Source organism: Chlorocebus sabaeus, chromosome 2 (assembly GCF_047675955.1).
Source record: "Chlorocebus sabaeus isolate Y175 chromosome 2, mChlSab1.0.hap1, whole genome shotgun sequence".
NCBI lineage: Eukaryota > Metazoa > Chordata > Mammalia > Primates > Cercopithecidae > Chlorocebus > Chlorocebus sabaeus.
Genome location: NC_132905.1, coordinates 53,732,898 through 53,755,779, shown reverse-complemented (window position 1 = coordinate 53,755,779; position 22,882 = coordinate 53,732,898). Strand labels below are relative to the sequence as shown.

The following is a 22,882-nucleotide window of genomic DNA, read 5'->3' as shown; positions in this document are numbered from 1 at the left end:
ATATCTTAAGATTGAGCTACTTAAAATATGGACAATGTTCTTCCAGTGGATTAAAATATATGAGAAATCAGCCCTTAAAATTACACTTAAAGATCTTAACAATTATTGTGAAAAGAGCCTGCCTTTTTAAACGAATCATTTGCATGTTTTCAGTTATCCCATTTTGAAAAACCCTAACAATGCATATTCATATATTTTTACAAAGTTAAGGCCAGACTGTGTAAACAATTTTGTTTCTATTTTTGCATAACATTCTGTGTGTGTCCTCACACCATTCCAAATCCTTCAAAAACAAAATTTCCCATTGGAGGTACAAGACCATCATGTGGATGAGTAAGAATTTGCAAAAAAAAAAAAAAAAAAAATTCATGTTTGATTTTGATCATTGAGGTTTCTGATTTCCAAAAATTGAGAATTATAAATAATACTTTGATCATAGCCTCAAATATAAGTGGTTTATTTCCCTATTATAAATAATGCTTTGATCATAGCCTCAAAAATAAATGGGCTATTTCCCTCAAATATAATCAGTACGTCTACTGGATCAAGGCATCTGAATTTTATTAAAGACTTTCCTTCACAAATATTGTACACTCTGATTTTCTAGGCAACATAGCCAGTTCCAAGGACATTTTTGTAGGGTTTTAAGTCCCCAAAAGAAGGGAGACATTAGAGGCAAGTTGCGCATATGTCGTTACTCCCTCACCTCTTTAAGAATGTCTCACCACGACTTCTAATTTCTAGCCATTTTACCTTTTAATAAAAATCTATGAGGCAACTTATTAGGCAAACACAAAGAAATAGAGAGGCCCTGGAAATGACTGTGTGACCTGAGGATGAAGACGGGGTGATTCCTTCATGCCCTGTCCACTGTAGCCTGGGTGGCCCCGAGTAGACACATATATCTGAAGCATTTGTGACTCCTGCCGACAACCCTGGGGACGTTCTGACCCTCCAGGGTCCGAATCACGCCCATTTCACAGTCTGTTGCAATCCAAACCTCTCTAATTGATGACCATTCTCTCCCAACTTCTGACTTCATGGTCTTTAAGGTCATGTCTCTGTCTCTGTTTTTATCTCGGCTGTAGATCAGTTCCTGCAGGAAGCCTACACTGAGACTCAGATTTCTGTACAGTTCTACTGGGGAGTTTTCTTGGAATCCCCTGTGGGGGAGTCAAAGAGGCAGGGTGGGGCCAGGGGAGAACGGGCTGCTGTGCTATGCCCTTGCCACGGAAGCCTCAGCTGACCCTAAGGGGCGCTCTGGAGCTGCCTTAGTCCTCCCGAGCTGTCTCAGACTGGGGCACAGAGGCCTTCATACCTCATGTGTCATTCAGTGGCTGCAGGCTGTCCCCTGGATGGGGCATGAACTTGGTGAAGGCATTTCCGAAGACGGCACTCAGGCCTGCACCATCAGCAGCTGAAGGTCCTGAGAGCTGGAAGAGTGAGAAAATTGCCTCTCGAGGATTTGGGTGTTGCTCTCCAGCATACATTTCCATCTCATGTTGCTGCAGGCACAGAGCTCCCTTCCTTGAGCAGTTTCCAGTCACAGTAGTTAGTGAGTATAATTTAACCAGGTTTTGGGGTTATGGGAGTGCTCTTTATACCATTTCGCTGTCCCAGTCCCTTCTTTCTCTCCTTCCCCAGCTCTTTTCTCACCTCTCTCTCTCAGAATCCCTTTTTCTCGGGCTTTTTCTATTATGCAAAGCAGAATATGACTTTTTTTCCAACCCAGAAGTCAAACCCTTGGCCTGAACAGGGGTGGGGCATGAGGGCTTGTCCGCTTCCAGCAAGCTGGCCTACCTAATCCCTCCAACTTGCGGGGCGGAACTGGGCTTTCCCTTTAACAATGTCCAGTAAGGCTTTCTTCTTTCCTTGATGCATTTTTATTTCTGTTGCACACAGCCATACCTACCTTCTTTAGACCAAGGCATGCAGGGCCTTGCACCCTGGAGGACCCCCACACGCATACCAGCTCACTTCTGGCTACAGGTTTTCCCTCAAGACAGGGAGTCTGGAAGGCAAACAGATGTGCCTACCCAGACCTGGACACCTCTTTGCAAGGTGTGCACCCTTGCAAGACCAAGAGGCAAGCACCCAGGTATATTAGTTTTTTATTGCAGCTATCTAAATTATCATAAACTCAGGAGTTTAAAAAAGCACTAGTTTATTATCTTATAGTTCTGAGTGTCAGAAGTCTAAAATAGGCCCACTGAGCTAAAATCAGTGTGTTGGCAGGTGTGCCTTCCTTTCTAGAGACTCCAGGGTGAATTCCTTTTCTTGCTTTTCCAGCTTCTAGAGGCCCCTTCAGTTTCTCTTGGCCCCTTCCTTCGTCTTCAAAGCCAGCAATGGCCAGCCAAGTTTTTCTCCATCACATCAATTTGACTCTTACTCTTCTGCCTCCCTCTTCCACATTTAAAGACCTTTTCAGTTATATGCCACCCCCATCTCACAGATAATCCAGGATAATCTCTTTATTTGAATGCCAGTTGATTATTAAACCTAATTCCATAAGCAACCTGAATACCCCCTTGTCATATAATGTAACATCTGCATAGGTTTTGAGGAAAAGGGAGTGGTCATCCTTGGGAGTGGGAGGTCATTATTCTGCCTACCGCACCAGGACCCCAGGATCCTTTGCCTGGACAGATCATCTAGTCCATCTCCAAATGCAGAGGCACAGTCAGTGAGAACACCCCAGGGCTGAGGGGTTCTCAAGGTTGCTGGGGAGTGGTGAGAAAACAGGCTTGGACGTGCAGGCTGGGGGTGCACACACAGGCACGGGAGACCCCTCATGGTGCTGACAGAGACATGACAAGACATGTAAGGAGCAGGGCAGGCTGCCAGTCAAACTGGGGACCTTCCATTTGCACCTAGGCCCTGGGACTCATAGCATGGGCTGGGGGTGGTGGGGTACACTGCTTAAAGGGGGAAAAAAGAGAGAAGTTGTGTTTCCATTTTCTGGTTCAAAGAAGGTTAATTGATATTTAAATCCAAATCCTGTAAATTCTTTGATATTTTTGAGGAATTAAATCACAGATGTTTCTGTTCTCTTGCTGCACTTTATGTTGCTTTATAGTTTGACTTTAATTATTTCTGGAACAAAATAAGGGATAAATAAATACACTTTTCAACTTTACTGGAAATTTTCTTCTTTATGCACACAAGCTCAGAAATATAACATGGTGTTATCTTATAATTTCGTTTAATTACATAACGGATGATTTGTATTTTAGGAGAAAGAGAGGCTATAATGTGGTTACCTTGTTGATGTGAAAATTTATCATTACAAAAAAATATTGGTTAGGCTTACTTTGATGTGGTTAGAACATTTTCAGGGTAATAAGAACTTATCCACAGTAAGCCAGTGTATACGTATGTGATACAAAAACAATCTTCTAAACTACAAAGCCTGGTACTCAACCTCAGTGATTCTGAATCTTGAAAGCCATACAATGACTCTTTCTTAAATGACAAGTGTCCAAATACCCAAAGCATTAAATAAACTGTTAAATGACAAGAAGAAGAAGGAACTCCAAGCAGTCTCTGGAGTTTAAGCATCTGCGATCTTATGTTACCAAGAATTTGACACCTTTCTTATGCCGAAAATTAGCTAAAAGCTTATTTGTCAGTTCTTTCCTTTTTAATCTTCGAAGCTGTATTGTCGTGTCCCGGTAACGGTACAATGCTTCCGTGAGGTACAGCAGTGAAGCTTGAATATTTACTTTCCTAAATCTTCATTTAATTTTGTTAGCTTTTTTTCCTCCCGTAGATCTTTGTGATTGGCCTCAACCATTCTCGGCATGAAATCTTAACCTTTTTGACCCTTAATCCCAATTTCCAAGATGCTGAGGAAGCACTTGTTCCTTTGTACTTCAATTTTCTTGAGAAGCTTAAAATAAAACACTCCAGGCAGCTGACTGTGTGTGAGGAATCATGCTATAGTCTCAGAGTGTTTTCCTCAGAGTGGAGCTGAAGCATGTCTCATGCAACAAACGCAAAGCTAGTAGTGGGTAGATTCATTTAAAAAATTATCTAACGTAAGGGCTCATGAAAATGATTCATATGTGCCTTAAACATTTTTATTTTAACTTAAAACACAAATTGACATTCATTTGCGAATCTTTGATGTACAGCGAAGGTCTCTTCTCTGACTCTGGGTACCTTAATTGGTGTTATGTGTTGTCTCTCTTAATAAATCATACCTTTCATGTATCCCCTATGACACCCAACTTCAGTTTCTTTACATTGGAGCAAGAATGAAAGTGACTTGCAAAGCAATCCGATTGAATCATCTTTCTTGATTGTTACAATTTCTCTCCAATACCTCCACAATTTTCTCAGCCATACCTAATTCAACAAACCGTTTTTATTGGCTCACTTTCATCAGACCATTCTGAAGCATTTGCCGACTACAGAAAAAAAGTCTGTTTTTTTAAAGGATTCAAGTTAGTTGTATTCAGCAGTCTTAATGAGGACTGTAGGCCAAGGCCTCCAGCTTGGGAGCAGTCCTCTAAGACTATCTGGCCCAGTGTTTCAGCCCACAGCTTATATCCAGGTCGTGGGGGCTCAGTATGGGCAAAATCACATCAAAGTTACTCAGAAGTTATGTTGAAGCAGAATCACATCAAGGTTTGGGTGTAAGAATACATCTGGTTTTCCATCACTAAAGTTCATTTGCTTATAGATTATAGAAGCACAGTCACTAACCCTGTCACATGTAATCTTCTGTGTATGAAAAAGAAAGGACTAGGGTCATTTATCTTTTGAGGAATACAGTGGCCCAGGCAAGAGACGGGAGAGATCCATGTGCTCTATCCCGTTTTATCTTCAAAGCATCTTTCCGGAGAGCTGCACATCGTCACAGAATCAGGGGCTTTGTGAAGTTACCCTGGCAAGCAGAAATAAACAAAAATGGCTTTTGTTTGCTACTTTGTCTCACATATCCAACTTCTATTTCACTGAAACACCTTTTTCTCTGTGCACTCAAATTTCACTGATTTGCATAAATCCAATTTACATAAATTAATTTTCTTTCATAATTATAATAACAATTATAATTCGAATACATTTGGTAATAAACCCAGTAGACTCTTGGTAAGTAACCCTGTTATCAAGGCAGAAGAGCAGTGCCTGGGCTTACTAGAGAGATGCTTTGGCTGAGGAGTGGGGATGTTTCGGTCACTGTAGTGGAAGCTGGCTGTAGCCATCATTGGCTCCCGAGCCCACTTTGGCCGTCACCTGCAGCATTGCTGTCTTCCTCCCTCAAGTGCCCGTGCCTCTCTACCTGAGGGAAGTCTGGAATTGTTGTGGTGCTGGGACTCTCAGGCATGAGATTCATGAGGGACAGGTGTTGATGGGTAAATAGTCCAGCATTCTTCTACTTCCTTGGGACTGTTCTGAAACAGATTCTACTCAGTCCCCAAGCTGTCCACAGTAGTCACCTGCTCACTGATAGACCTTTTCTTGGTTCCCTTTCCTTCTGCCTCCCCTTCTCCACTCTCGTGAGTATTCCTGGTATCACTTCCCAAATCAACAACTTACACCCAAATCTTTGTCTCTAGATCTTCTTCTGAGGGGATCCAAAGTAAGGCAATCACCCATCAACACGTTGTAAAGACAGAACTGAGAAAATTGATCTGATGAGCATACTAAATAGAAGCTACATAAGAAATATTCCACTGTTTTTGGAAATCTCATCTGATCTCTCTGTCTGCTGACTGTTAAGCAGTTTTCATCCTTATATTTACACACAGGGTTCTTTCCTGCAACCAACATTTTGCTGCCTTCTCTGTGAGCCCAAGGAAGACGTGTGTTGGGGAATGTGTTACAAGTCCCTGGGACCAGAGTTTGACTGGTGTCTTGCTTTTGTCCTTCCGTCCCAGTTCACCTTTTTAACTCTTTATTTGCCCTGAATTTTACGAACTGGTCATCCTGGGTCTTTGGTACTTTCTGTGGCTCTACTTTGGTCTCCTATCCTCTAGCTCTGCCTCACCTAAAACTTGTGGTTCTGGGCCCCTACTATAGGGAATCTACTCTAAACTGAGATCCTGTCTTGGATTTATGTCCTGAAACTTCCATTCCCACTTCTCATTCTGTCTCTCTTTTCCTCCTAACCCTTCCACTTTCCTGGGCTGTGCTCATGGCCCTCTGGCCCATCTCTTGCCTGTGCACTTCAGGTGGTATTTCTAATGCATGGCTTTCAAAATATTTTCCTGTAAAACTTACCTTCCTACCACTTAGAGCCATCTAAATGTTTTTCTTCAAAGATACACAATATTGAATTAATGCTCTTTCAGAAACAGAATGAAACTATTGTACTGTCTCTCCCCCATTCTTAAGAACAAGTGTTTGGATTGTAAAGTGATTGAACCACACTCCATTCTCTCTTATTAATGGAAAATTGGCCATAAATTGCTGAGGCGTGACTAGCTCATTTCCCAACACAGCTGCAAATCCTTTATGTGGGGATCACTTTCGATTTCGGAGAATGAAAGGAGAAAACTCTACAGAGCTGACACCTCACTAAACGGTACCTTGTGTCACTCCCTACAGAGAACAACTGTTCTGAAGAGGCAACGAACTGAAGATAGTGCCACCTTCAGCCCAGGCTGTTTCCTTAGAGTGCATATTTTTAATGTTTTTATGGTGTGGTAGATTTGGCTGCAAGCTTTGAAAAGGCAGCCATTAAACGTTTAGTTTTTTTTTCCCCACCATTTAAAAAACTAATCTAAAATGCATATATGCCTGAGAAGTGCTCTGTATTTAGTGCATAATTCATAATGACATCTTATTATAATTTTGAAAGCACATTACATTTTGCAAAGCATATTACATTTTACAAAGCATCTTCATCCATAAATTATCCATTTCAATCTTTAGAAAGCCTCATAATATATATATCAGTATCCCCATTTTATTGATGAATAAGATGTTTGGATAGATTCATTGATATATACTCAAGGACACAATACATAAAAAGATACTTAAGCTCATATCTTCTGATGCCATGTCTAGTATCCCAGTAGATATCCATCTTCTGTCTCCCACACCAAATCTTCTTTTCTCCTGGGATCAGCCCTTCCTTTGGAAAATTGTTTTTTTCCTGACTTCAGATGAAAGTCATAGAGTGGCTGCTAAACACTGTGCCCCACTGACCCCATTTCCCAGGGTCTATAATCTGTGCAATAAAAAGAGAATCGCAGTCAGTATTTTTTTTTCTTTTAGTGAGAACCAAGAGTCGCGTCTTCCCTCTCAGTTAATGAACTTCAAAGCTCTTCTCTGTCATATTTCCAGTCTCACAAGAAAAGCAGTAAAGTCCATGAGAATGAAGCTGACATAGGAAGAGGAACAAGAAATGATGAAAGGGAATCCTTATGGTTTGTAAGTAGCTTGTGCCAACCCATGAGGCCAGCTGATCCCATTCCTTATCTAGCTTTCTTACCATGTCAATACAGTCACTCCTTCCCCTAACCCTAGGAGTTGGAGTCTGCCATGTGTGTTAAAGACACAGGTATCGGGCAGGTGCGGTGGCTTAAGCCCATAACCCCAGCACTTTGGGAGGCCGAGGCGGGCAGATCACTTGAGGTCATGAGTTGGAGACCATCCTGACCAACATGGTGAAACCCCGTCTCTACTAAAAATACAAAAATTAGCTGGGCATGGAGGCATGTGCCTGTAGTCCCAGCTATTCAGGAGGCTAAGATAGGAAAATCGCTTGAAGGATTCAGAGGAGAAGGGGCAAAGACAGGAGGCAAAGGTTGCAGTGAGCTGAGATCACACCACTGCACTCCAGCCTGGGCGACGAGAGTGAAACTACATCTCAAAACAAAACAAACAAAACAAAACAAAACAAACAAACAAAAAAGACACAGGTATTCCAGTGCTACATCATTAGCTCACTTGAACCTTACAAGAACACCATGAGTTAGGTGGCACAGTTATTAAATATTAATTTTTAAGTTGAATTAACTGAGACTCTGTTCATTTGAGTCTAATCCACTGAGATAAAACTAGTAGGTGACCAAGATGAGATTACAGCTCCCTTCTTTTTTATACCAAGTCCAAAACCTTTCTTCCTTACCACATAGTACATCTGCTGCTGGTGGATAAAGAAGGTGAAACAAGACAGAATTCTACCAGTTGACAAGGTATGCTTTTCCATTGCTGTGGAACTCAAAATCTCCATGTGGTATTAACTCAGATGATCCCATTTTTAAATTAATAACCATTTTTTCTCCAGCTCACTTTATAACATGATAATTTCTATTTAGTTTAATCATTTATTGAGCACATATTTCACCTAAGAACCAATACTATTGGTGGAAAATTGAACAAATGTATAAATATAATCCCTGAATTCTATGCATTCTATAGCCGTTCTATAGCTTTTATTATTATTATTATTGCTCTAATGTGCCTGTTATTTTTCACACCAGGGGTGGTGTCCTGTACAAGTCCCCTTAACCAGGATGGAGACCTGTCTCCTCCCAGCTGTTATGTGTTGGGTGTTGGCTCACAGCTTCCTCGTTTTCTGAAGCAATTACCTTAGGCTTCCAGGAGGCTGCTGCAAATGTCTATAGTTTGTGCCCTTCCCTTGAGGCAGCTTTCAAACAATCACAGAGTGATCCTGGTGCCATTCACACTTTAAAACTTCCTGTGGGACGAGGATGAGCCTAGATTTGATCTAAAGCTACATATTTGCTTACCTTCTTTCTCTGTCCTGTTCTGCTTTTTCTCCCTCCTCAGCAGGCCCCTCCTGAGAGCACCCCACCACTTGCCAAGCATCCCCATCTCAGGTTCTGCTTTTAAGGAACCAGACCTCAGACACCCTCTTCTTAGTGTCTCATCTACATCTTCACATCCACATCATCTTTGTCTTTTCTATTGGCTCTTGCACCCAACCAATCACACATTTGCTATGCTGATCAAGTGGAATAGAAGGAGCAGCTTGGTGGTTTCAGGATTTGGTAGTGAATCCATATACCCCATGCTGCACAGGGATACTCAGCCGGCTAAGCTGGTGGATGTAAAGAGTGAAGGATAGCCTGTATTTCCTAAAATAGTATAGCAGCAACTGCACTAATTTTAGATAAGGACACAAAATGCCTGGGGATATAAAGATGTGTGTGTCTGCGTTTTAATCCTAGATGAAATTATACAAAGAAGCTTGCAAGAAGCACAAGAAAAAAGAACTATGTTATGATTTTCACTTGAAGTAGATGCAGGGGCTGGGAAATAGATGCCAGGCATCCCTCTCCAACGTGGGTATGCCTGGCTGAGTCCCTGAGACCAGAGTGGCAGTATTGAGTGACCACCGTGTGTTCAGCGAGGACGGAATGCCAGAATATGCTCTAAGGAAAAGTGCAGAAAATAAACTTAAAAAGACAACTTATCAAGATTGGTAGTTTCTCAAGGAGTTGGGGGTCACCACATGAGTAGTGAGGACAGAGCTAGCCATAGCTCACAGTAAATGCCAGATGGGGTGCTCGTTGATCTATGTATTCCAGAAAGTTTGGCTGGAAAAGGTGGCCAAAGAGAATTGATCTTGATTGGGCACATATATTATAAAACATGAAATAGTGCTTACCTTTTAACAATTACATGCAGTATGGACAACGTCCCATCTTACATTTGAGGAAACCAGATTTGAAGTTAGATAACTTGTCTGAGGTCACATGGCCAGCAAGGGGATGGGAGCTGAGGCTCAAACCCGTCTGTTCAATGCTAAAGCATTACATGCTGTGTTGCTTCCAGTGCCAACGATTTTTCTGCTCTATAACCTCACTGCATCCCTTTGAAATTGATTTTCTCCATGTCGAAGAATTGGAAATCTGCAGCTCACTATTGACCAGACTCTGTCACTGATATCGTACAGCTAATTATATATGTATATTTTGTAACTGTAATGGTTGTTAAGGTAACATTAAATAATACGTTCTAAGCATCTGTTTATGAAGAGTTATATCCTCTGCATAGTATAAGGTTGAGTTTCTTTTTACTTGTTCTCAGTGTTTCCCCTTTTTCAGCTTTAAAAGGTACTAGAGGCTGGGAAAGAAAGGGCAAGGGGAAGTGGGTGGGAGGGAGAGATTGGGAGAGATTTGTTAAACGATATAAAATTACAACTAGATAGGAGGGTTAAGTTTCAGTGTTTATACCATTTTAGGATGATTATAGTTAAAAATAATATATTATATATTTTCAAAACAGCCTAAAGGAGGATATTGAATGTTCCTGTCACAAAGATATGATAAATGTTTGATATGATGGATATGCTAATTACCCTGATCTGATCACTGAATCTTACATGTATGTAAACATCACTATGTGCCTCATAAATAGGTACAATTACTATATGTCAATTAAAAACATATCTAGTTAAATTCTTAAAAAATGATGGTTAAAAAATGAAAAGATGCTTTCTAGGTATGGAGCATCCAGAATTACTGTGTTCAAGTGCGGGGGCTCAGTAACATCGCGATGTGGCCTTTTATCTTATGGTTTCTCCCAGATTCTACTTCCAGAAAAATGTAGAAAACACATTTTTTTTTAAAATTTTTATTTATTTATTTATTTATTTTTTAAATTTATTTATTATTATTATACTTTAAGTTGTAGGGTACATGTGCATAATGTGCAGGTTTGTTACATATGTATACTTGTGCCATGTTGGTGTGCTGCACCCATCAACTCGTCATTTACATCAGGTATAACTCCCAATGCAATCCCTTCCCCCTCCCCCCTCCCCATAATAGGCCCCAGTGTGTGATGTTCCCCTTCCCGAGTCCAGGTGATCTCATTGTTCAGTTCCCACCCATGAGTGAGAACATGCGGTGTTTGGTTTTCTGTTCTTGTGATAGTTTGCTAAGAATGATGGTTTCCAGCTGCATCCATGTCCCTACAAAGGACACAAACTCATCCTTTTTTATGGCTGCATAGTATTCCATGGTGTATATGTGCCACATTTTCTTAATCCAATCTGTCACTGATGGACATTTGGGTTGATTCCAAGTCTTTGCTATTGTGAATAGTGCTGCGATAAACATACGTGTGCATGTGTCTTTATAGCAGCATAATTTATAATCCTTTGGGTATATACCCAGTAATGGGATGGCTGGGTCATATGGTACATCTAGTTCTAGGTCCTTGAGGAATCGCCATACTGTTTTCCATAATGGTTGAACTAGTTTACAATCCCACCAACAGTGTAAAAGTGTTCCTATTTCTCCACATCCTCTCCAGCACCTATTATTTCCTGACTTTTGAATGATCGCCATTCTAACTGGTGTGAGATGGTATCTCACTGTGGTTTTGATTTGCATTTCTCTGATGGCCAGTGATGATGAGCATTTTTTCATGTGTCTGTTGGCTGTATGAATGTCTTCTTTTGAGAAATGTCTGTTCATATCCTTTGCCCACTTTTTGATGGGGTTGTTTGTTTTTTTCTTGTAAATTTGTTTGAGTTCTTTGTAGGTTCTGGATATTAGCCCTTTGTCAGATGAGTAGATTGCAAAAATTTTCTCCCATTCTGTAGGTTGCCTGTTCACTCTAATGGTAGTTTCTTTTGCTGTGCAGAAGCTCTTTAGTTTAATGAGATCCCATTTGTCAATTTTTGCTTTTGCTGCTGTTGCTTTTGGTGTTTTAGACATGAAGTCTTTGCCCATGCCTATGTCCTGAATGGTACTACCTAGGTTTTCCTCTAGGATTTTTATGGTATTAGGTCTAACATTTAAGTCTCTAATCCATCTTGAATTAATTTTCGTATAAGGAGTAAGGAAAGGATCCAGTTTCAGCTTTCTACTTATGGCTAGCCAATTATCCCAGCACCATTTATTAAATAAGGAATCCTTTCCCCATTTCTTGTTTCTCTCAGGTTTGTCAAAGATCAGATGGCTGTAGATGTGTGGTATTATTTCTGAGGACTCTGTTCTGTTCCATTGGTCTATATCTCTGTTTTGGTACCAGTACCATGCTGTTTTGGTTACTGTAGCCTTGTAGTATAGTTTGAAGTCAGGTAGCGTGATGCCTCCAGCTTTGTTCTTTTGACTTAGGATTGTCTTGGAGATGCAGGCTCTTTTTTGGTTCCATATGAACTTTAAAGCAGTTTTTTCCAATTCTGTGAAGAAACTCATTGGTAGCTTGATGGGAATGGCATTGAATCTATAAATCACCTTGGGCAGTATGGCCATTTTCACGATATTGATTCTTCCTATCCATGAGCATGGTATGTTCTTCCATTTGTTTGTGTCCTCTTTTATTTCACTGAGCAGTGGTTTGTAGTTCTCCTTGAAGAGGTCCTTTACATCCCTTGTAAGTTGGATTCCTAGGTATTTTATTCTCTTTGAAGCAATTGTGAATGGAAGTTCATTCCTGATTTGGCTCTCTGTTTGACTGTTACTGGTGTATAAGAATGCTTGTGATTTTTGCACATTAATTTTGTATCCTGAGACTTTGCTGAAGTTGCTTATCAGCTTAAGGAGATTTTGGGCTGAGACAATGGGGAGAAAACACACATTTTTAAAGTGTGTTCTCACTTGGGTCCTCATTCTCTTCCTTCATTAATTGAGTTGTCTGCTTTTCAATCATACTCAGATCTAAGGTGGAACCACCATAATTGCATCACAACCCTTCTAACTCCTGACCTCTGATCATTGCCTTTGTCCTTAACCAGTTCTGCATTTCTTCTCATAGCAGTAACCAAGCAAAAACCACTTCCTAGAAAAGTCTTCCCCAACAGCTCCATAGGTTATAACACTGCTATCTTCCTAGAGCCTTGTAGCATATGTGAATATGTATTAATACCTCATTCATACACATGCATAAGTGTAATATGTTATTTTAGATTAGGAAAAGTTCCCTGAGATCACCACAATCCCCATTTCCCCATTTTATAAATGAGGCACTGAAGCCCAGAGCTGTGACTTTGTCTAGGGCTACACAATCACATTGTGGAAAATCCAGGACCATAGCCCATCATCATCTCTGCTTTTTCCCATGACTCTGTCACCACTCAAGAATGTCAGGACAAGGCACATTACATGTTTGGCAGGTTTTCTTTCTGTGTGTTCTTTTTTGAGATGGAGTCTCACTCTGTTGCCCAGGCTGGAGTGCAGTGGCACAGTCTCGGCTCACTGCAGCCTCTGCCTCCCTCGTTCAAGCGATTCCCCTGCCTCAGCCTCCCAAGAAGCTGGGACTACAGGTGCGTGCCACCATGCCCAGCTAATTTTTGTATTTTTAGTAGAGACAGGGTTTCACCATATTGGTCAAGCTGGTCTTGAATCCTGACCTCAGGTGATCCTCCTGCTTTGGCCTCCCAAAGTGCTGGGATTACAGGTGTGAGTCATCACACCCGGACCCTTACGGGTTTTCTATGACTCATGTTGGTGTGGAGGACATCCTGGGGCTGCTTCCAGAAGCATATCCTGCAATGAGGATTGGAGTGAAGGTGGTTTATTTAAACTATGCTTGAAACTAGTGAGGTTACAGAAGCAGCAGTTCAAGAAAGAATAAGGACCAACCAAGGATATGAGTTCAGGCAAAGTTTCAGCCTTGGCTTGATCCCATGAGACTCTCAAGAGTGCAAGCGGCACTGCAGAGCTCTTTCCTTCTGGGTTCAAGGAGCTGAGTTTTCATATATCGTTATCAGTCAGTCGCTGGGTTTGGCTCCCCTTAGGAGACATAAACTTCTAACTCCGTGCCCCAAGTGGCTCCAGGGACCCAAGAGAAGACCTCTGAAGGAAGCTGCAGGTGCATATATACAGGTGTACGCTATCTTCTTCATCCTTCATGTCTGAAGACCTCTTCATGGCCCCCCTGTCTAATTCAGGTCTGTCTCCACCCACTACTCTCTACTCTATTGCCCTATTTTATTTTCTGTAGTGCACTTAGTTGCTCTCTGAATGTATTTGTTTATACGTTTAAAAGCTCTAGATCAATGAGGCCTGAGATTTCATATTTCACCAGTTTACCTTCAATCCTGAAAGAATGCTTGGCATATAGTAGTTGTTTAATGTATATTTGTTCAATAGCAATGAGTGGATGGATTAAAAAAAATCATGAAGCTTCTGTAGAGAAACGTGGAACTATTAGAAATTTCTGGCAGTATGGACTATGGCACACCAAATTTGTTATTCTCTCCTTATCATTGTGCAAGGGAATATATGTGAAGGATTGCATTAAAGTTTAATCTGCGAAAGGGGTGTAGTCTTTCACATCATTGTAGATAATATTAGTCCTAATGCGTGTATTTTACAGTGGTGTAATGCTTCCAGAATACTTTTTGAAGAAAATTATGGCGTTGAAGGGAGCCTTTTAGTTCTTTGATACATTATATCTCTCAATAGAATGTAATAGCTTCTTTTTCCCCCAGAAGATGTGTGCATTTCATTATATGTCATTATCTGATATATATGTTTGGCATAAAAGGCACTTTCCCTTTTTTTGCATGGGGCACATGTAGTAGAAAATTTCCATGAGTTGATGTCGTATTCTACTCTGCCACATATTACATTTGGGATAGCTGCAGCCCCTTTTCTTTTCTGCCAAGGTGTGGAGAATATATTGATTCATTACATAATTTGTATTCTATTCCTCAGATCAGAAATTGGCCTAGGCATTCATACTGGCACAAATCTTTCCCCCTGCACCAATAACTTTTTTTTTTTTCCTTTAGCCAAATACCGTTTCCCTGAGCAGCAATTTAGTCATTACCCCGTGATATAAAAGAAATGTGAAATCTGTCACAGGGAAGATGATGTTGTGACACAAAGAGGGATCCTCTGGGAGGTTTAAGCAGGTTTTCAACAAGATTGAAACGAATGTGACATTGTGTTCATATTCATAATTAAATGTATTCTTTTTGATGTGTGTGTGAATGTGTGTGTTCTTTACTACAGAGAGAATGAAAATGAGAAAATGTGACTGACTGCAGACTAAGAACAGAAACCAATCTTAACTTTAAATATAGCATCTTAAATATGTGGGTCATGCCTTAATTTAAGTTCCAAGGCACTCAATCTAAAACATCAACTGTATAATTGTGACTTCAGGTACAGGCTAATAATAGATAGCTAACGTCACCTCCAGGAGGGCTGCAGTCATCTTCAGATGTCTTTCTCCTGTGCTAGGCATGAGAGAAGCAGCTATGGCTCGCCTCTTCACTGCTGTGTCTCCAGTATGTGGACAGTGTCGGCATAAATAGGAACCTAACAAATAGTTGTTGAAATTGGAAATAGAAATAGGTATGATTAAAATGGGGGTGGGGAGATGTGGGAGAAGAAAGAAGGGAGGAGGGGGGGAGGGGAGGAGAAGGAGAAAAAGAGAACTTCTGAAACAAATACGCCAGAAGCTCAGTCCCATGAGGGCAGTACTACACCCACTGCGTTGTAAAGAAGTGCTCAAAACAAGTGAAGCGACTTGAAGATGTCAAAGTCCTGAGATGTTAATTAGGAAGAAAGCAAATCAACTGTCAGTATAAGATGTGGAGGATTGCAATATAATTATCTAGATTCTTCATTCCTCTCTGTATCCATTCCTTTGCCAGACAACTTTGCAGTGTTCTCTAGACCATGAGGTGAGTGATTTGTTCCATTCCTTGTTATGGGCTCAGCCATCTGCTTTCCTTTGGCTAATAAAGTGATAGTTCAGAGACACAATGAATGTGTGTGTGATTCTGGCAATTCTTCTGTGGGGGACCTCTGTTTATATTGATAATGAGATTTTAAAAAATGTGTTACAAAATTTATGAGCCTATGTGAGAATACAGGGATACATTGATGAAGATTTAGAATCACTAAAGAGGTGGAGAAGAGGTGCTTATGTATTTGCTTCCTATCCAATCAGTGCTTAAGAGAGGTCTGCATAATCCAGCTACCATCTCTTTCTGTCAGGTCCAGGAACATTCTCTTCATTTTTTTGTTGTTTGTTTGTTTTTGAATTGTCAGATGTGTTATTCTGGGTTAACGTCATATTTTCTTACTGAAAGAAAAAAAGGCAGCAACTTGGGCGGGCCTGGTGGCTCACACCTGTAATCCCAGAAATTTGGGATCTATCCCAAATAGATCATTATGAGGTCAGGAGTTTGTGATCAGCTTGACCAACATGGTGAAACCCCACCTGCACTAAAAATATAAGAATTAGCCAGGTGTGGTGGCACACACCTGTAATCTCAGCCAGTCTGGAGGCTGAGGCGGGAGGATTGCTTGAACCTGGGAGGGGGAGGTTGCAGTGAGCTGAGATCACACCACTGTACTCCAGCCTGGGTGACAAAGTGAGACTCTGTCTCAAACAACAACAACAATGTAAAAGAACAAACAACAACAAGATAAAACAGGGAACAACCCTGTTATTACTGAGATTATTACAGGCAATTCAGAATCTGTTTGTATGCTAATAGCTTGAAATGATATAGAACTTTTTTGACTGCAGTTCCTTAATACCACATATTTACTGCTGATGAGTTTATTACTCATGATGGTGCATCCCCCACTATGCCACCGTAAGTACTGTCTTCTAGTGACTCTCTTGAAGGTTGTTGAAGAGCATCACAATTGTAAATCTTGCCCAAACTATGCAGAAAAATAGGTGTAATTGTTTTCTGGTCATATTTGTACCATTTGGATTTTTATAGAATAAAAATAGAACAACACACCTTCCAATCACTTTTTATCTTGAATTCTTATGCTATAATAACTATCCTAGAGGGTAATTTCTTAATGTTGATCTCATTCTTGTCTTTTTCTCAACACCAGTGGGAAGAGTAGGTGAGGGGCTCTTAGATGGAGCAAGTAGAGAGGTTCCACAAGAGCAAGGAATCTCTTGTGAGGCGTGGTTAAGACTGATTTGGGAAACCATTACTTTGTTACATCAACTGGAAGGGTCTAGTGGCATTGGAGACCAGTGGCCACCAAACCCTTGGAGAAGGCAGGAACAGCCAACTCCAGATAATTTCTTGACATGGGCATGGGGTCTGAAAAAGAGACAGTGTGACAACTCTGGGAAGCAGTGCAGAAGCTCAGAGTAAAGGATGCTTCTGTCACACCCATTGCCTTCAGGTATTGTAGACTCATGGAGACACCATGATCAGAATGCAAATGGATAAGCTCCAATCAAGCCCAAAGATGGACTATGGATCATCAGTAGCCCAGAACCTCCTTATTTTGTCCCATGTCTGATGTGAGGTGAGTCACCACAAAGTAGGAAGTCAGCACTGTCTTGCTGGCTCAATTTCATGTAACCTCATAAAAGAAGAAATATTCTGCTGGCCAGTCAGTGCAATCTGCTCACTCTGCCACCCTCCTGGAGCCCCAGAACAACCTCATAGGCAGGAGTCCTGGAGATCTTTGGGGCATCTGGTCAACTCCATGCATGGGATAAACGGTCAGAAAGTGTGCTGAAGGGAGAAACAGTGACTAAGCCCCACACGGATCCCACTCTGGGCTTTGCACGCCCTGCTCAGATGGCACAACCAGCTCCAGCTGGTCCCAGCCACCAGAGAGGGATTTAGAAAAAGTCACAATAAGTGCCTTAGAAGCCCGGAACCCACATGAAAACAGGTTCAGGGTTGAGCACGTGTCCTTCCAGATGACACTGCTGACTCCAGCTGGTCCCAGGCACTAGAGGGGATTTGGAAAATTTGAGAAAGGCACTCCAGAGCATGGACCCACTGGTATCCTGCATCCAACTTGACCAAGTCTGAGGGCGTTATAATGGGATTCTCTGCTAGCTCCCAGCCCAGGCCTCAAAAGGACTTGAATATTTCTGCTTGCTCTCCATCACCTCTGCCATCTCATGAGAACATGCCATGCTAGCACGTTGAAAGATGAGACACATGAAGCTGAGCTCTGTTGTCCTGGTAGTTCCTGCTGATAATTAGCCAGCCCTGAGACATGTGAGAAATCAGAACCAAGATCAGCAAAACCACATAGGCAACACCCATCTGAACTCAGTTATGAGTGCAATGAACATATGATTGTATACCACCGAAGTTTTATGCTTATTTGCATGGCAGTGTTATTACAGCAATAGGTAACTAATCCAATTGGCTAGCTGAGGGTTTAGAAGCTAAGTGGAAAATCACTGCTCCACAGCAACCATCAGACATCCCAGCAAAGCTTTTCCATTGTCAGCAGCAGCTGGAAGGAATGTCTGTGTGTGCACAGATATGTTTGATTCTTCCGATATAGAAATGACCAAAACAGGAGAATTCTGTAGATGAAGAAAGATGAGTATGAAGGCTTTCTTCGGGTTGAAGGCAATAATAATTGCTTTTCTCAGCAGACTTTTAGGTACAGTCTCCGAGTGTACAGATTTTAGCTTGAAAGGCTTCAAGGAACAATACTAAAGCAATGCAGGATGGTAAAGGCCAGATAACTGCTGTTACAGTACAGGATGGAAAATAAAATCTTCTCAGGCAAAATTGGAGTCCTCAAGTATCCTCAGGGACAGAAGAGAATCTGTATTGGACATGAAGAACTAGTAGGACTTGTGTAGATGAGAAAGACAGCATTTTAGGTGGCAAAATCTTGTGTGGCAAAATAGGAAGAGTTCCTCAAGGGAAGAATGCAATGGCAATTTGTACTGTATCTTCTGAGTTCAAGAAAAGGTCCTGGTTTAAAGTAGGAATGGGGGCATAGATTGGCATATACTGATAATATTAGAAATAGAAGGAAGATCCTTTCTCTACCTTTGAATCTAAAAAAAACATTCTTTGATTCATGATCAAGAGAGTTGATGTGCTTTGCGGCAACATGGATGTGGCTGGAGGGCATAATCCTAAGTGAATTAATGCAGGAGCAGAAAGCCAAATACCCATGTTCTCACTTATAAGTGGGAGCTAAACATTGAGCACACATGGACATAGACATGGGAACAATAGACAGTGGTAACTACTGGAAGGGAGAGGAAGAGAGGGGAGAATGATTGGAAAAGCTACCTGTTAGGTACTATGTTCACTACCTAGGTGACGGGATCCAAACCCCAGACCCCAGCATCATGCAATATACCCATGTAACAAACCTGTGCATGTGCCCACTGTATCTAAAATAAAAGTTGAAATTAAAAATAAAATATAAAACAAATAAGTCAAGAAAAAGAGAGAGATGATATCAACCTTCATGTGATTCTGGACTGGTTCCAGTCCTGCTTGTTCTCCACTATCATTCACTCATTTTACAAATAGGTATTTGTTATTTTTTATGGGTTGCATGCTTGATGGGGTAGAGATAGAGCAATAAGTGAACATGGCTGCTGGCCTCAAGGGCTCACAGATAAGCAAGGAGGAAAAAGGTGCCAACAAAATTGTTGTACAGTGTGACAAGCAATATAAAAGACATTATACTGGGTACCAGGTGCTGTCTTCTATAAAGGAGATCCAGTCAGCTCAGTCTTGGTGGGATGGGAGAGGAGCTTATGTTGAGATTCACAGAAAAAAAGGTATTGATCCAAGTCTTTAAGGATGAGTTGGAGATCACCCAGTAGACTCAGAGACTAGTGACATTTTCCATCACTGGACCTAACATGAGCTTTTGAAGTCATAAGTTAATAATTAATCCTTATAAGTTGACTGTATGTTCTCTCTGATGACTCCAGCATTTGATTTATATTTTTCTTTTCTTTTCTTTTTTTTTTTTTTTTGAGACAGTGTCCCACTCTCTTGCCCAGGTTGGAGTGCAGCTTTAGAATCATAGCTCACTGCAGCCTCAAACTCCTAAGTTCAAGCAATCTTTCTACCTCACAAGTAGTTGAAATTACAGACACACACCACCACACTGGGCTAATTTTTGCTATGTTGTCCAGGTTGGTCTTGAACTCCTGGCCTTAAGCAATCCTCCTGGGCTGGCCTCTCAAAGTGCTAGGGTTGTAGGTATAAGTCATGGTTCCCAGGCCAGCATTTTCTTATTTGATAAGTTCAGCTAGTCTCAAGGAGGCACTTTCTGCTACTGTTATTATTGTTATTACAATATGTGACTGGTTGAATTTGATACTCTTCTTTTGGTCCATAAGTGTTTATTAAATTCTTCAGGTAGGTGGTATTCATGGAGGTAAGACATTCTGATGCTTGGGTTGGACCATGTGGGATATCTTAATTTAAAGCTAAAGGAGGTGAAGCCAAGGGGATTCTGAACTGTAATTAAAATGGAAAAAAAAAAATTGCAAAGCTGGAGAAGTGATACTGAGTGTAAACCCTAAAGGGCGAGATAAGGTCTATCTTAGCTCAGAGTCCCTAGAAGCAGAGCCTGGGATGCAGATTCTTGTTCAAGTGAGTGATTGAGGAAGGACATTCAGAAGAAAGGGACTAAGAGAAGCAAGATGGGACAGAGGAAGGAGTTAAACAAAACTGTAGCTTCAGCTGAACTCTAAGCCTCAGGCTGATCCCATGGAGAGTTCTGGTGTATACATGCACTATAGCACTGGTCACCTTGAGAAACAGGCCTTTGTGCTCCCCTTTCAGTCTATCAGTAGTTACAAGCCGCTACCCTCCCATCTGAAGTGGGAAGAAGCAGCATAACTCCTAGGCATTCTTGCCCAAGGTGATCCCCATTGGTCAGGGACAATTCTCTGGAAAAGACAACTGTGAGCAGTTCATAGTCAACTCTCATAGCAGCTGGGGAATGGTACACTGGCCCAGGAGAGAGAATTTGGGTGAAGCATCAAAATCAAGGAGACATTTGGGAAAAACATGGGATGAAACACAGACAGTCATTAAAAAGGGGTACTAGGCTTTTCTTTCCTGGGTACTGGTTCCATCATTTTTAGCTTGGTAAGTTTCTCTGTGTCTCCATTTCCTTGTCTATACAATGTTAATAATGGCAGTGTCTACTTTATTTATTTTGGTGAAGATTACGTGAGATATTTCATGTAAAACTCTTAGAAAAGTACCTACCACATATTAGAGATTTAAAAGTATTTGCCATTTGACGGAGCTTTTGACTATGACCATCTCATGCCATGCTTCTCGGGGTTCCCAGTTGTCTTTACCTTTTACTAAGCAACGTTTGTCTCATTGAAACGCACAAGCTCTCCATTTAATTGCACAACAAAATTCCCGAATCTTTGAAAAAAAAAAACAGGGTCAGAAATTTGAGACTTTAGAGCACAAATAAATTGGCCAATTAATGAGTAGGTGAAGGGGATCCTTCACATTCATAAAAAGGTCCCTAGTTCTGGATAGAGAAGATTTAGTGGTTTTATTAACTAGCTGGGCATATTACTTCAGTCAAAAACATGTGCATGCTGTTCTGCCAGAAAGATGGAGCCACACCAAAGACTTTCTGCGGAAGGCATACATGATAGATACTAGAGGTGACAGCTATTGGTGTATCAAAAAAAAAAAAAAAAAGCTTGTAAAACTAAGATTATAAGTGTTATTATTTTTCCTTCCTCCCCTTTCTGTTACCATGACTTCTAATATTATTGGTACTTTTACTGCCATTTTTTGAACGTCCAATAAATGTCAAGCACTACACAAGATGTGTGCCATAGAAAGAAAATGAATGAACAATGCTTTATGGTTCCAGTGAGAGAACAAAATGTCTGTATACTTGCAGAGTCACAAAATCAAAACAAAATAGAAAAACCAAAAAAATTCTGCTATTTAGTAAAGGGTCCCTGGGTTATCTGGAAAAAGCCTTTTTTTTTTTTTTTTTTTTTTTTTTTTTTAAATTGTACGTCCAAAAAAGCAGTAATGTATATGTGACTTTAAAAATGTATATTTATTTTAATATATTGAATGTAAAACAGGAAGCATTTGTGTCTAAATGGGTGATAATCATATCTGGAAAATTATTTTATATGGAATTATTAAAATTAGCCAATTAATGAGTAGGTGAAGGGGATCCTTAACATTCATAAAAAGGTCCCTGGTTCTGGATAGGGAAGATTTAGTGTTTTTGTTAACTAGCTGGGCATATTACTTCAGGTATTGCAATTAAAAAATAAGAATGTTGAAATAAGTGGACTCAGCCTGTGATTGTTTGCCTAAGGTAAACGAAATGTTGTTAGTATTGTTTTATGGGAAAGCCAGCAATGTCACTTCACACTTAAATTGGGTACCGTAATGATGTCCTATTTTTAAAAAATTCTGTAACAATAGGTCAGGATAATTGAGGAAAATCCAGTGGGTCTTACTTTGGGAGAATCATTTCTATTTGTTATATTTCTATATTTTATCACAAATTAATTTTCTAAAGACCTTGGAGTAGTTCCAACTCGTTAATTCATGCTGAGGCCAAAGAAAAGTACAAAATGCAAAGAGGTGGATGGTCAAAAAGCATGTGAAAATACACTTATGCTCATTAGTAATTACGGAGGAAAAATTACAACTATAGTAAGGTATAGTTTCATAACATCTTATTGGCAAAGATATTTAAATCTGATAATATTGAGTGTTAGCGAGATGTGGGAAACCACTTTTGGTGAAAGTGTAAATTGCTTCAACTCCTTTAGGGCAATATTTAGCAATATCAAGCATATCAGTTATCTTTTACATTACATTACATGCAATAATACTGTGCAACAAACCACCCTAAAATTTAATGTCTCAAAATAAGAATTATTTATTGCTACTGATAGGCTCACTGAAGTATCTATGGTTAGATAGACATGTCTAACAAGTTTAGGTAAGTCATGTGATTGAGTTTTGACCGGCTGAAAGCTGGTCTAGGATGGCCACCGATACACGTGGACTCTCCTCCACCTGTTTCTTACATGTATCTGTTATACCCTTTTAGGCTAGATATATTTTTAGCAATTTTAGATAAACAAACATGAGGAAGTTTAATTATGCAAAGGAGCAAATAGAAATGCACAGTTTTCGTGCCTGTACCTGGATAACATTTGCTACCAACCAACTGGCCAAAGTAAGTCACATGGCCAAACTCAGACTCAG

At 40.6% G+C, this 22,882-nt stretch overlaps 1 long non-coding RNA gene across 2 annotated transcripts in view; it reads right to left on the bottom strand.

Annotated features, from left to right (window-relative positions):
* Positions 1–4,065: 4,065 nt before the first annotated feature.
* LOC119619289 (uncharacterized) overlaps positions 4,066–22,882 on the bottom strand; it is a 41,147-nt gene continuing 22,330 nt past the window's right edge. The window contains exons 2-3 of one of the 2 annotated variants that reach the window (XR_005235669.2): positions 6,984–7,177; positions 4,066–4,888 (exon numbers count right to left, since the gene is read on the bottom strand). This is a non-coding gene — a long non-coding RNA (uncharacterized lncRNA). Of the gene's footprint in view, positions 7,178–22,882 lie in introns of both variants that reach the window. The other variant, XR_012091352.1, reaches the window with a different exon arrangement.